The sequence below is a fragment of the Trichosurus vulpecula genome, chromosome 1, assembly GCF_011100635.1.
Source record: "Trichosurus vulpecula isolate mTriVul1 chromosome 1, mTriVul1.pri, whole genome shotgun sequence".
In the NCBI taxonomy this organism is placed as follows: domain Eukaryota; kingdom Metazoa; phylum Chordata; class Mammalia; order Diprotodontia; family Phalangeridae; genus Trichosurus; species Trichosurus vulpecula.
In genome coordinates, this window is record NC_050573.1 from 303,570,836 (window position 1) to 303,586,076 (window position 15,241).

Below are 15,241 nucleotides of genomic sequence, written 5' to 3' on the forward strand. Positions count from 1 at the left end.
ATATTAGATTTGAATATCTGAATCAGCATAGTATTTCTTATATATGCTAATGCTTCATTGCTTAAACATTTGGTGCTTTAGGAGTCTACATAATATCAAGCAATAATTTAAATGATTTTCAAAAAAGTTAATAGGTTAATAAGGTTTGTTTTGAAAGAAAGAGACGAGTGGAAAAGTGCCATAAATAGAAATATAAGCATGAACAAACAGATCTTACCCTTCACAAGGTTGTACTCTAATACGATAGAGAGGATATGTTACTTGTTTAGGATGAAATTTTTTTTGCAAATACATTTCATTTCATTTGATGATATTCCAAGGGAGGGTGTCAATGAAAGCTAAAGATTCATGCAGTTTTTAATATAAATATTTCTTAATATAGAATAACATTCAATATGGTATGGGAACTGTGGCTATTATCCACATTACACTTTGAGTCAAAGGATCTGAATTGTAGTCTCAGCAATATTATTTATTTCCATTATGACCTTTGAAAAACTAATTCATTTTACCTCTCAGTTCATTTTTAACATGGGATGTTTGATGGTGAATATCATATTCCCACTGTGCATTTCCATTTAAACATTCCAGTTTCTTGAACAAATCTTCATACAGCATAGTACTCAATACTCTCACTATCCTATTTCTTCTTCTCAACAATAAGTAACATTTGTGAGTATCTTTCCCAAAATGTGATGACTAGGATGAAATATACTGAAAGTGGTTCAATATGCACTCAATACAATATATGTGTTGACTCCTCCATTCTTGATAAGATACTACTATGTAGCTTAGAAGAAAAATTAAGATCTTAAAAATTTAAAAATCATATCTTAATTTCGTGAAAATACTGTTTTAAGTCCACTAAAACACAAATCTTTTGCATGGACACAATCTCCTAGTCAGTCCACTCAAGCTCGTGTAAGTGTATTTGACCACTTGTCACTCTAAGTTATCCAAAACAATGAGACCCTCTATTTATTTGATTAAAAAAATCATATTTGCTATGTATAACACATCCGCTTGGCTAAACAAATTGCGGTATATGATTGTGATGGAATCCTCTTCTGGTATAAGAAAGGATGAGCAGAATGATTTCAGAAAACCCCAGAAAGGCTTACATGAACCTAGGCAAAGGGCAAAATCAGCAGAACATTTTACACAGTAACAACAATATTGCATGATGAGCTACTGTAAATAAATTAGTTATTCTCATCAATACAAAGATCTGGCAATTCTGAAGGACCTGTGATAAAAAATGCTATCCACCTCCAGAGAAAGAACTAATGGAATACAAATAGAAACAGACTTTATTTTCCTTTTTTATGTTTTGTCTTTGTTTTGTTTTATACCATGAATAATATGGAAATAAATTTTGCATGATGGCATATTTAGAACTTTTATCGAACTGCTTGCCTCCTCAATAAGGGGGAAGGGGAAGGAGAATTTGGAACTCAAAAATGTTAAAAAAAAAACAATGAAGATTGAAATTGGTTTTATATGTAATTGGAAAAATAAAACATTTTTAAAAGTATGTGAGATACATAGTATGTGTGTGTATATATACATACATGTGTACATATATATACATACATACATACATATAAATTTATATAGTAAAGTGTTACATATGAAAGAATCAGTAAAGCCTTTAGGGCTAGAGGCAGTTTTGAAAGTGAAATTTAAAACAAGCCTGTGATATTGTCATCACAATGATGCCCAGAATATTTATGTTCAATCCTAATAAGAGAATCACAGATATTCAAAGTTTTAACTTACCTTCTTGTCTATCTAGCTTAAACCAAAGATACAATTTAAAAATAAATGTTCCTTATTGTCTTTAAGTAAAAAACTCAAATTCTCAAACCTGTTGTTCAAATGCCATTTATATATCTCAACAATAGGACAATAATCTCCCTATCCAATATTATTTCAAACTACTCTCTTTTATAAACCATCTACTTTAGCTCTATTGGTCTACTGAGTTAAAACTGAAATATTCTGTGTATTTTCTCATATCTACAACTTTTTTTTTTCATTTTACTCCCTTAAAATTTTTTCTCTGCCAAATAGCCACTCATATTCTCCAATCAGATATACCATTTTCATAATACTTTTTATTACCTCTTTTCTGTTCACTCAGACCCTAGATTTCAAGAAATCACATTTCATATTTCAAGTGTTTAAGAAAAAGGCTATATATGGTTCCATGACCAGATTTCTTGAGGTTAAGTAGATGCAGGACTTGTTCAAAAAGAAATTTCTTAGCCACTAAACAAATAGAAACAATTCCAATGAGGAGAAAAGGGATGGGATATTTATCTAAAGAAATCAATGTGGACATACTGGGAGCTGATTGACTAAAGATATTTTAAGAAGATGGGGAATAAATTCAAAAGCTTGCAAATTCATGAAAGAATATTGTTCAGGACCACTCCTCAAAGGGACGATGTTCCTGAAAGTTGCTAAGGCTACAAAACTTAGTATAAAAAATATTTTAAAGCCATCCTGGAGAATAAAGAATGTCAAAGAACCATAGAGTTTGGAATGTTGATAATGCACAAGTAACATGCAAAACTTCTCAATTCTAATTATGTCTATGTTTTACCTTTACACAAAGACTGATATATTTTCACTAAAATGTACCAAACTAAAATGGCTAACAGAGTTAATAGTCAAAGAAAGCATGTAAATGTCACCTTTGATCCCTTGAAGAGTTAAAAAAAACCAACCTGGAAAAAGGCTAAAGTGTTCCTTATATTAGAGAGAGAAGGAGAAAGAGAGAGAGAGGGAGAGAGAGAGAGAGAGAGAGAGAGAGAGAGACAGAGACAGAGACAGAGACAGAGAGATATCAAATATCAATAATCTGGACTGAAATAATTGGGAAAAATCTAGAAAATATTATAAAGGAGATGTGCAATGAACATTAAGAAACTGAAATAGTGATCTGAAAGAACCACCATGATTTCATCAAAAATATGTCCTTTCAGACTAATGTCCCCTCTTGTTTTGACAGTGCCTCTCAACTAATAGTCAATAAATGAAAGCTTTATTAATCACATATTTTGTGCCAGATATTGTGGTAAAGAGCGACATATAAAGAAAATAACCAAGTTATATAATTTACCAATATTTTGGCAAATATTTAGCAAAGTACCTCATGTACCTTGGGGAAAAGATGTGGACTAAGAAATAGTACCATTATATAGACAAAGTACCAGATAAATGGTTAGTTTCAAAATAATTTATCAACTACTTGGATTAAAGACATAAGTGGTATATTTATCAAATAAGATAGATGTTTAATTTGATCAGTCAGTAATACTTAGTCCCTACTATATGCTTGGCACTGTGCTACTGGTGATACAAAGGAAAGCAAAGACAAACTGTGCTTTCAAGCAACTCACAGACTAATGGGGGAGACAACATGCAAAGAATTCAAGACAAATTGAGGGGGGAGAAAAACAGAGGAAATGACCAAGCATTAAAGGTGCTAGGAAAGGCTTCCAATTGAAGGTGAAATTTTAGCATGAAGTTGAAAGAAACCAAAAAAGCCTGAAAGAAGAACAACATTTCAGGGCAATAGAGGAAATATAACAGAGATGTAAAAAGACTAGAAAGACAGGAGAGGGGACAAATAAGAGATTTTACATTTGATCCTGGAGGTGAAAGGTGAAGTTAGCTGAATAGGGTCAGAATCAAAATTTAGGAAGATCACTTCGACAGAGGTGTAGAGGATGGACTATAGTGGGGAGAAAATTGGGGCTGGGAGACCAATCAGATCCATATTGTAATAGTCCAGGCAAGTGTTGACCAGCACCTGCACCAGAGGGGTGGTAGTGTTGGAGAATAGAGGAAAGTTTTTTAAGACATAATACAATGGTAAAATTAAGAAGTTTTGGCAGCAAATTAGAAAGGGCGTAGGGCAAAAGTGAGGAGTTCAGGAAGGCATTTAGGTTAGGAGCCTGTGTGACTGGGAGGATGGTGGCATCCTCAACATAATACTGAAGTTAGGAAGACTTAGAAGGTTCGGGGAAGGAGAAATAATGAGTTCAGTTTTGAACTTCTTGACTTCAGGATGTCTATGGAAAAAAAAGTTTGAAATGTCTACTAGGCAATTAGAGATGCTTGTCCAGAGGTCAGGAGAGAATTTAGAGCTACATAAGTAGATCTGATAGTTGTAAGCATCAAGATAATAACTGAATCCCTTAGAGATGATATGATAATTAAATGAAAGAATATAGAGGGAGAAGGGGAGAGGAGCAATAACAGAGGTCTATGAAAAACCCATTGTTAGAACACATGACTGGATGAAGACTGAGAAACAATGGTCAAGAAGATAGATAGGAAAACTAAGATAGAGTAATGACATGAAAAAATAGAGAAGAGAATGTAAAGAAGAGGAGGATGATCAATATTGTCAAAGGTGGAAGAGAAGTCACTAAATACTAGAACTGAGAAAATGTGATGAGATTTGGCAATGCTGAGATCATAGATAACTTTGTAGAGAGTAGTTTTAGTTGAATGAGGAGTTTAGAATCCAAAATATAGAGAATTAAGAGTGAGAGGAAAGTAAATGGAGGCATATATTGCAGTAGCCAGCTCATGAAGTTTTAACCACAAAAGGGAGGAGTGGAATGGGAAAAAATAGGTGAGAAGAGTCAGGTTTTAGTGAAGTGCCTTATTTTTTCAGCAAAATATGACAAGGTTATCAATTGAGATGTTGGAAGGAGTGGGAGCCATGGGAGGCAGGCTTGAGGAGGAGTCAAAAGGTTTGGAAGAACTGCTGTGGTGAGTGGGAGAAAGAGCCACCTGGGGAGGTGTACAAGGATTGCCTTGCAGCAATGAGAGTATGGCTGAGATTACTGTAATGGACCCAATCTGAAATGTTGCTTGATTTTCTCTAGCTTCTTTTAGCAGCACATACGCAGGAGCAAAGGCTTCATATTCAGTTTTAATTGCAAAAAGACTCAAAAGTAAAGAACAGTTTATCAATGAACTGAGACAAGAATGGATTGAGAAAGGTAAAGAAAGAGAATGTAGCTAGTATGGTCATGAATGCCCATGAAAGAACCAAGTTAAGAAGGTGTAGACAAAGAGAAAGGTTTGGTAGGGGAAGGCAGAGGGAGAGGTATAATAACAATACATTGCAATTAGATAAGGGAATGTCAAAGTACATGAACATGGAAGTGATGCATTTGTGGGTGATGACAAGAACAAGAGTATGAACATTTCTCTGTGTGTGTGTGTGTGTGTGTGTGTGTGTGTGTGTGTGTGTGTGGTGTGGCTGAGGTGGTGGTGAAGGGATTGGTCATGCAAAGGTAATAAGTTGAATTGTGAATTTAGGGTGTTTGAAGGAGAATCAATGTCTTAAGATCTTTTAGCTGGTGGGAGATTTGAGAAGAGAAAGTCTGTGAGCCAGGTGCTGAACTCATCAAGGAAAGAAGGGGAGTGTCCTGAAAGTCTTATATAACAGCTTGCAGTCTTTTAACTTTTACAAGTCTTTTAACTGGGTGGTAGATAAGGATTGAGTGAACTTCAAAGGTGGAGAGACTACTAAGTGACACCAGTAGAGGAGAGACCCAAGAAGGGCAATGGGAAGCAAAGAATTTTGTGTCTCCCCTACCTTGCCCATTAAGTAGACTGATGTTCTAGAAGAGACCCCAGGGAGGTTGTGTTATTAGGAGAGAGCCAGATCTGTGTGTGTGTGTGTGTGTTTGTGTGTGTGTGTGTGTGTGTGTGTGTGAGAGAGAGAGAGAGAGAGAGAGAGAGAGAGAGAGAGAGAGAGAAAGAGACAGAGAGACAAGAAGAGAGAGACAGAGAGACAGAGAGACAAAGAGACAGAGACAGAGACAGAGAAGAAAGCATGCCAGAAGACAGAAGGAGTGTACTTCCAAATTTTGAAGATAAAAACAAAGCTTTTACCTATGGAGCAGACATTCCAGGTAGTATAGAGCAAGGCTTAGGCAGTTTAAGAGTGGGACATTGGGAGGAATAGTGATTGAAAGCAATGAAAAGGCAGAATTAGCCAAATGGAAAAGAAGGTCCAAAAGACCACTGAAGAAAATACCACCTTAAAAATTAGATTGGAGCAAGTGGAAGCTAGTGACTTTATGAGAAACCAAAATATTATAAAATAGAACCAAAGAAATGAAAAAATGGAAGACAATGTGAAATATCTCATCAGAAAAACCACTGACCTAGAGAATAGATCCAGGAGAGATAATTTTAAAAATATTAGACTACCTGAAAGCCATGATCAAAAGAAGAGCTTAGACATCACCTTTCAAGAAATTATCAAGGAAAACTTCCCTGATATTCTAGAACCAGAGGGTAAAATAGAAATTGAAAGAATCTACCAATTGCCTCTTGAAAAAGATTCCAAAAAGAAAACTCCTAGGAATATTGGCACCAAATTCCAGAGTTTCCAGGTCAAGGAGAAAATACTGCAAGTAGCCAGAAAAAAACAATTTGAATATTGTGGAAACACAATCAGAATAACAAAAGATCTAGCAGCTTCTACATTAAGGATCAAAGGGCTTGGAGTATGATGTTCTGGAGATCAAAGGAGCTAGGATTAAAACCAAGAATCACCTACCCAGCAAAACGGAGTATAACTCTCCAAGGCAAAATACAGATTTGCAATAAAATAGAGGACTTTCAAGCTTTCTCACTGAAAAAACCAGAGCTGAATAGAAAACTTGACTTTTAAATACAAGAATCAAGAGAAGCATGAAAGATTAAACAAGAAAGGGAATTCATATGGGATCTACTAAAGTTGAACTGTTATGTTTACATTCCTACATGGAAAGATGATGTGTGTAATTCAGGAGATATTTCTCAGTATTAGGGGAGTTGAAGGGAATATAGACAGAGGGCACAGGATGAGTTGAATATGAAGGGATGATACCTAAAAAAATGAAATAAATTTAAGGGATGAGAGAGGAATATGTTGAGAGAGGGAGAAAGGGAGAGATAGAATGAGGTAAATTATCTTACATAAAAGTGGCAAGAAAAAGCAGCTCTGTTGGAAGGGAAGATGAGGCAGGTGAGGGGGAATGAGAGAATATTACTCTCATCAGATTCAACTTGAGGAGGGAATAACATACACAACCAATTGGGTATCTTACTGCACAGGAAAGTAAGGGGAAGGGGATAAAAAAGGGGGGGGGGATGATAGAAGGTAGGGCAGATAGAGGGAGGAGGTAATCAAAAGCAAACACATTTTAAAAGGGACAGGGTCAAGGGAGAAAACTGAATAAAGGGGTACAGGATAGGATAGAAGGAAATATAGTTAACCTTTCATAACACATGCATTGTGGAAGTGTTTTGCATAATGACATATGTGTGATCTATGTTGAGTTGCTTGCCTTCCTAGGGAGGGTGGGTGGGAAGGGAAGAGGGGAGAGAATTTGGAGCTCAAAGTTTTAAAAGCAGATGCTTAAGAAAATTTAAAAAAAAAATTTTTTGCATGCAGCTGGGAAACAAGATATACAAGGAATGGGGCGTAGAAATCTATCCTGCCCTACAAGAAAGTAAGGGGAAAGGGGATGGGGGGGATGGGGTGAAAGAGGGGAGGGCTGCCTGGGGAAATAAGCAATCAGAATATATGCCACCTTGGAATGGGGGTAAGGGTAGAAATGGAGGGAAAATTTGTAACTCAAAATCTTGTGGAAATCAATGTTGAAAACTAAAATATTAAATAAAATATATACAAAAAATAAAAATGAAAAAAAGAAAGCAATAGGAATAAGAGATTAGGCAGAGGGGAATGGATAATGGGGTTTGTCTGATGACATTCCAAGTTCAGAGTAAATCAATGGATTTGTGAGAATATGCCAGGGCTTGGGGGAGTAGAGGTTATCATTGAAGAATGAGTTTGGCTATATTTTCCTTGTCCAAAGGGATTTGGTCAGAAGGTAAATTCTCTCTGGCAGTTAGGCCGTTCAGGCTGAGGAGAAAAGTTCTTTGAGCTGAAGCAATGATTTTTCTTCCCTAACTCAAAGGAAGGGTACCAGGCTAAAGACATGATGGAATGTCCTTTCTCCTCTTCCCTGGAAAGGAGGAGTTTGGTGTTAGTTAGAATGGTCAGATATATGCTGACAATTTTAACAACCAGCTCTCAGGAAAGAAATGTAGACAGCATTTTAAAATTAATCTATATTATTAACATTCTTCATCATGTTCTTTAGTGTAGATACTCGACAAAGCAACAAATACAGCCCTGGTTTTCAGGGTTTTCCAATTGCTGGGATAAAATGATTACTTTCAAAATTTACAATCAGTTTTTCTGGGCTAGTTCAACCTCACCCCAGCACACCGCTGCTGTTTATTCTCTTCCAAGGGAGCCAGGAGACCAGGCAGGAAACTGATGTATAATGGAAAGGCACTTCAGAGAATAGCTCACACTTTAGATGACAGAGTCAGGATACAAAAAAATCTATCCGCTCTAGAATGTTTGGTTAAATATAAGATAAATGCAGTAGGAATGAAGGACAAATCTTTATTTTGGTTAAAATCAACTTCACAAAACAAAATAGGAGGGATGTGTCTAGATGAAGTTTGAAAAAAATGATTTAATTTTGATAAACTTTAAGTTCGTTTTCTGTCAAGTGTATAGTAAATCAGACATAAAAGCTAGTGTCTTTTTAACCTGTTTTAAGGGAGGAATTGTCCATAAAATTCCTGTTTATAATACCCTGGTCAGAACAGAACCGGGATATTGTACTGATTTAGGAAGTACCTGTAAGACTGTCTGGAGGATTTCTAAGTGGAAAAAAAGCAACCAGAATGGGGACAGGCCTCAAGAGCATGCCGTATCTGACTTGATTGAAGGGACCAGGGAAGTCTACTATAGAGAAGGGAAGGTGAGGGAGGAAGTACTCCTCCCTGATGACAGATACTTAGATATCTGTCTTCATATATTTAAAGTATTATCCCATAAAAGGATTAAGCTTTGTTCTTCTTCGACACAGAGGGTAGACCCAGGAGAAATGGGTGATAGCTGCAAAGAGACAAATTACAGTTTTGTATGAAGAAAGACTTTCAGTTAATTATAATAGTAGTTCTCAAAGGGGGTAGCGTAGCATACTAGTGTGCCCAACTTTCAAGATGTATTAATTACATCTCTGATTCTCCTGTAATGTCTTACTGTAACATTTAAAAAGTTCAAGAGAAATCATATCTGAGTAAATAAGCATTTTTTTAAATAATGCTAGCATATTACCAATAAAATGAGTCAATTAAACTCTTGAATGTCAAAGATCAATGATGGGAATGGGCTTAGACTTTATATGCCTGTGGAAGAGTGGGTGTTTCTGAGTTTGGCAATCACCTTTGATTGGTTAACAATTTTAGAGAGATAATGAATGCAACAATGAAAGGTGGGCCTATTCTAATGAGGAGCTGGGGCATGTAACTTTGATTATGTAATTTACTTCTAAATTGCCCAGCCTTGGGCAAGCTGATCCAAGAATTTATCCCCACCCAAATCTGTATAGACCACAATAGGCTTCCCCCCTGGGTGGTATCTGAACAAGACTGAGGAGAAAGTTAATTCAATCTCATTATCAGCAATATCCTTCAGAGACTGAACAACCTACAGGCTTCTGAAAAAAATCCTGGTTCTAATTCAATAATTGATAATTAATATGAGAGAGAAATAATCATTTCTCTCATTACTATTGCTCATAGCTGTCAATGATGATGATGATGATGATGATGGTGATGATGGTGATGATGGTGACATCAATGTGATAAAATGTGGGCAAAAATATCTGAGAGATTGAATTAGAGCAGGACTCAGCAAACTAAGGTCTCCACAGCCAAAATGCTGCTGCTACCTGCTTTTGTATAAGATAGGAATGTTTTATACATTTTTAAATACTATTTTATTTTATTTGAAATAATAATAATAATAAAACAATTCTTAACCCTCTATACAAAAGAGATGGGTTGTCAATGGGCTATAGTTGGAGCACCCTTGAATTAGAATGATACAAATTTGGAATGTGGTTCTTCAGAAGATAATAGATTCCACCTTGCCGGATATCTAAATCCAGCAAAAACTGGATAACCACTTGTCAAATGTTTCATGTATGGAATTCTACTAAATATGTAATTTAAATCAGATTAATTGGCTTTCTATTTCCTTTCCAACTGTCAATTCTATATACATGTCATATACCTGCAACTGAATTATGTACTCCTTGACAAAATCTTTTATAATTTTTGTTGTCTACAGACATCTCTATATGTAATAAATCTATTTTCCTAATATATTAGTTGATGGTTTTCCTTAAATATGTGCTAAATGATTGACTGAGAAAGGTTGATGGAAAGTCGTGGATTTGAAAACACCTCATATAACAGCACATATGTTTTACCTTGTTCAAGGACCACAGGATACTACTGAGAGTCTTATATGATGAAAGGCATCAGCCCATTATCTTTTAGAACAGAGCATCAGAAATTTATGAGTGCCTGGGGTATGGTTAGAATTCAATCAACTCATTACAGTTATAACATTTGTTTACATTTACCGGAAATGAGCATTGTTTAAAATGAGTTTATGGTAAATACATAAACATTTTGCAAAGTGATTAAAATACTTAAAAGATGAAGCCATATGGCTCATAAATCTTTTTTTTTTAATATTCTATTGATCCTATGGCAACTTTTTAAATGAATGCCCAGGATCATCTATGCCAAAAAAAAAACAAAAACATTTTCAGTTCCTACTCTGGGCTGTCTTCAGATGAAATGTTTCTTGAGGAGGAAAACAACAATAACAACAGTGGCAACAGCAAAACCTATTGATTGGGACTTACGAAAAGAGCCCCCTGTCTATGAATCAATTGGAGAAGTCACTGATATAAATTTATATTGTAACATCCTATGAAAAAAGAAAAATCAGAAAAACCCCAATTTATGTGCATTAGTTAAGTGTCTACTGTATTCCGGGCTCTATACTACACACTGGAGATACAAAGAGAAAAACAAAACAATCTTTGCTCTCAAGGAATATACAGATATACATATGGTGTATTTGTATATATGTATAGATATGTGCATGTATACATAGATATAGATATTATATATAATTTATACAAATACACATGTATACATATATACATGCATATATGCACATACATATATAATACTATACACACATATTCATATGTGTGCATGTATATAGAGACACATATACATACTTATGGACATGTATAGTAATAATGTATTTACATATGAATAGCTAGGTTATCAGACAATGAATATACAATTTATTGGCTTGAAACGGAATACTTTCTAGCTTCGTAGGATCCACAACAGTTTGTGTCATATATATATATGCACATACACATACACATACATATACATATACACATACACATACACATACATATACACACATACGTTTTATATGTGCATACATATAGATGCATGCATATAGTGTGTATGTGCATGTATCCACCATTTTCCTTTGATGAGATGTCATATGCTTGTGGCATATATGCATATTTATGTCCATACACATATATAAATATATATACACGCACATATACCTACCTACATACATATATATATATTTATATATATCATGCTATGTGTACTATTTTCCACACCTATAGATGTATCAATGCTATATAAGGATGATCAGAGCTTCTCTAAGCTCCCTAGTGTGGTAAGAGAAGGAGCAGAAAGATACCTATTTCATAATGCCTCAGTGTATGCTAAACAAAGTTATATGACCACCCAAATAGGTGTCACCTTAAATGTTCTGGTCTGGATTGTGTAGGTAGTGCTCATGACCAGCAGAGTCTCCAGCACTATCCACATTACTCAGTCCTGAAAGACACTATTTTTTTGTAGTGGGATCTGCGATTTCATTGGCATAGGAAACCTCCAATGAGGACCTGCATTTACCAATGCAAATGGGCACTATACTCTGTGACTTATAGACTTAGAGAATTGCCTGCAGGCACTGAGAGTTTAAGCACAACTTCACTTTTCAGAGAAATATATGTGAAGAAAGCTATTATCCTTGTGGCAGCAGCTTTTTCCATAAAAGTACCAGTTTCTTTAAATTGAATGCAAAGTAGAAGTCATCTCCAATTTTAATACCTTATATACTGAAAACAACAACAAAATGTTAATCATAGTGGTGTATGTGCTTCAGATGCTGCCAAAGGTGCAACATGATGATTGGAAGTTATGTTTCTAACCATGGAAGTAGCATCAAATTGATTATATCTATGATTAAGAAAAAATGTATGTGAGTTTGTGGCTGTGGGTACTACACCTAGTGATACAAGTTGTGAGCCTTCCATGAATTAATGCATAGTATTTAATAGCTGCTATTTTTGAAAAATCTATCTCCCTGTGCCCAACCTAGTGATAAAGTATTAGAACTTGCATAGCCTTGCCCTCAGACAATGAATGTAGAGTTTGTGACTAGGCCTGTAACTGAGTGCTTTCTGGCTTCATAGGACCCATGAATTTGCATATTTGTCGATTTACAATGTTTTCCCAAGATATACGTACTGAACAATAATCTCTATTGGTTGTCTATCCAAATGCATGACATAGTCCAGACAGCAAAGTCTTTATTTTTTCCCTGCAGTGATAGGCTAAATTCTTTTGAGTGATTATAGATCTAGTTTATAAGAATCTGGAATGATTTTGGACTTAATATGATGTAACAACAATGCTACTTGCCACTACTGTGGCTGTGTAAGACCAATAACACCAGCACACAAGATAGCTGCTAGCACAGATTCTTTTGTCTGCTTTTCTAAGGAAAAAAACTCTAAGGGGTTTACAATCTCACTTTAATTAAACATAAATATATCATTCACTTAGTTCAGTGGGAAAAGTCAGCATCCTGCACTTCAGAGAAAACACAAACAGAAATTACAAGAAGAAATTATAAAAACAGAGCAAAATAACACAAGTCAGCAGACAGGCTTCTAGCTGTCTGTCCAAGACATTACATACATAGTTAGCAGAGAGAGAAGCACCAACATCTAGGTTTTTCAAAGCCAGGGGGTCTCCAGCAGCTACCCAGAGTCTCAAATGACACTTCCAGTGAGTGAACCCCAAAACAAAATACTGACCTCAGAGTACATATACACTTCTTTAGGGTCAGAGGGAATTGCAACCATGTGACTCAAACCCAAGTGACCTAAGCCTTCCTGTGACTTAAGCAGGTCACCAAAGGCTTCCAATTCAATCAAAGACTCTTGATTGAAACAAAGTTGAGACTCAAAGGCACTTGATTGCCTTAGTGCTGAGAAGCATTCCAAAACAGAAGACAACAAAAAGTCCTACATTGCTTACCATTACATCTAATAAGCATTGTATCATTTAAAGGAACATTTAGAGGATATCACCATCCTTACAGATTTCCTCTTTGACATAGGCTGGATTTAGGGTCATCTCTCTGAAAATGGATGCTTTTGTGAAGGATATTCTTTGGAATAGGAATTATGAGGCATAGAGGAGTGGGAGAGTCAATTAATTAGGAGAAAAGAGAATGTCTATCTTGGTTCAGTTGAGGATCCACCTAAGATGAGATAACAAAATTTCTAGTGCATAGTCATGTTTTGATTTTCTCCAATTTTATTTAATAAGATGTGAGTAGGAGCAAAGGAAGTCAATGGTGAAAATAATTTCGAGTTTGGATTTGGCAAGACGCTATTGAGAACAAGACATAGAGCAAGAGATATGAGAGTGGAGCATAGTTTAGAATTCAGTGGATTCGTGGAGATGTCTGGGAAAGGAAAAGAAGAGCACAAATGTGTTGAATGTTGAAATGCAAAACTGAAAGACTTGGTGTCTCTAACTACCTGTTAATAATTATGCACAAAGCAATTAAACCTCCTTTAAAGCCTAAGAGATGTACACATGCGGATTTCCTAGAGAGAATAAAAAGAAGATTGACTAAAAAGGCCAAAACCACATACATATCTTGGTTTTCCATTCATGAAGCAATTAAAGACTATTTTTAAACTTCTTTCTACTGAAAAGATAGCATAGTTTGGGAATAGATAGGCAGACCTGGAATTAGGAGGATGACTTTAAATATTGTCTGTAATATCTGATGCCCATATGACCCTGGGCAAGTTACAAAATCTCTCAGACTCAGCTTCTCCATCATTAAAATGGAGACAGACATCCTTGAACTATTTACTTCACAGTTTCATTGTGAAATCCAAATAACATATGAAATACATTGGAAACTGGTAAAAGCATTATATAAATGTGATTATTTTATATTATTTCAATATACCCTAAGCTATATTGATATCATCCTGTTAGCAAGGCCTGAATTGATAACTTTTCATAAGACATTCTAAGTTTTCATTTATAAATCATTAGAGAAGTCATCAAATTTTGCATATTTTGTGTTAGGGTCACTCAGAGTCATTAACTCTTCTAAAGGCAAGATCAAGAAGTAAAATATTCAATTTTTATTTAGTGAGGAGTCAATACATTGAAGCACATTAAATTAGAGTTTTAATTTTGATCTCTATTTCCTAGTTATTGGCCTTTCTCTTAGACTTTTGCATTCTCTCTCCTCAGAGTCCATTTTAATTTCAAGGAGCTTTTCAAATCCCTATTTTAATTCAATGCCTTTTTCAACTTATTATGTTCTTTCAATAATATGTGATACCTTACATTTCAGTATATTAAATTTCATTTGCTCTATGTCGAACCAATTACACAGTTGAGCCAGATCCCTTTGAATTCTTTTTGATGCTTGTACTTCTGATAAGCTCTTTTCCCTAAATTTTACATGACCTGGAAAGAGAAACAAATGAGTTTCATTTTTGGGTGCTTTACATTTAACAAGAAGTAGAGGCAATGTGGCATAAGTAATAGAGAGATCAATTTGGAGTTTGGAAGACCTGAGTTTAAAACCAAGCTGTGAAAAATAGCAATTATCAAAATCATCATCAATAATAATAATAATAGTTTATATTTGCATAAATTATCTCATTTGATAACTAGATGCTATTATCATTATCATTCTCATTCTATAGATCATGAAACTGAGACTAAGTGATATAGTGGTTTGCCTAGGCCAGCTAGGTGGCTCAGTGGATAGAGCACTGGTTCTGGAGTCAGGAAGACCTATATTCAAATCAGTCCCCAGATACTAGTGGTGAAATATTAGGCAAATCACTGAACTCCTGCTTGTCTTAATCCACTAGAGAAGGAAATGGCAAACCACTCCATT